We start from the raw sequence: 350 nt of genomic DNA on the forward strand, positions 1-350 counted from the left end.
TAAAATGAATTAATATTCAGACTTGATGTGACACTGAATTTGCTATTGTCCAGGATTTTTTTTTTTTAGGTCAGAATTTTAAAAGCAATGCTGAATAGAGGGAAGTTTTTATCCTACCCGGGTCTTACAGCATGGAACATCTTATCAGCTCTTAGAGCTCTGTAGGCTGGAGTGCTTTGAAAAAACAGAAATAAGATGGTTGGAATTCCTGACTTTGATATGGGTGGATACATTAGGCTGAATACCTTTTATAAAGAAGTCCATTCACCGATTTAGAAAACACAGCCAATCTCCACCTGACCTAAATCAGATAGGCGGTCAGAGGTACAGGGCTTTCACATGCCTTTATA

Source organism: Propithecus coquereli, unplaced genomic scaffold (genome assembly GCF_000956105.1).
Source record: "Propithecus coquereli isolate 6110/MARCELLA unplaced genomic scaffold, Pcoq_1.0 Scaffold3121, whole genome shotgun sequence".
Taxonomy (NCBI): domain Eukaryota; kingdom Metazoa; phylum Chordata; class Mammalia; order Primates; family Indriidae; genus Propithecus; species Propithecus coquereli.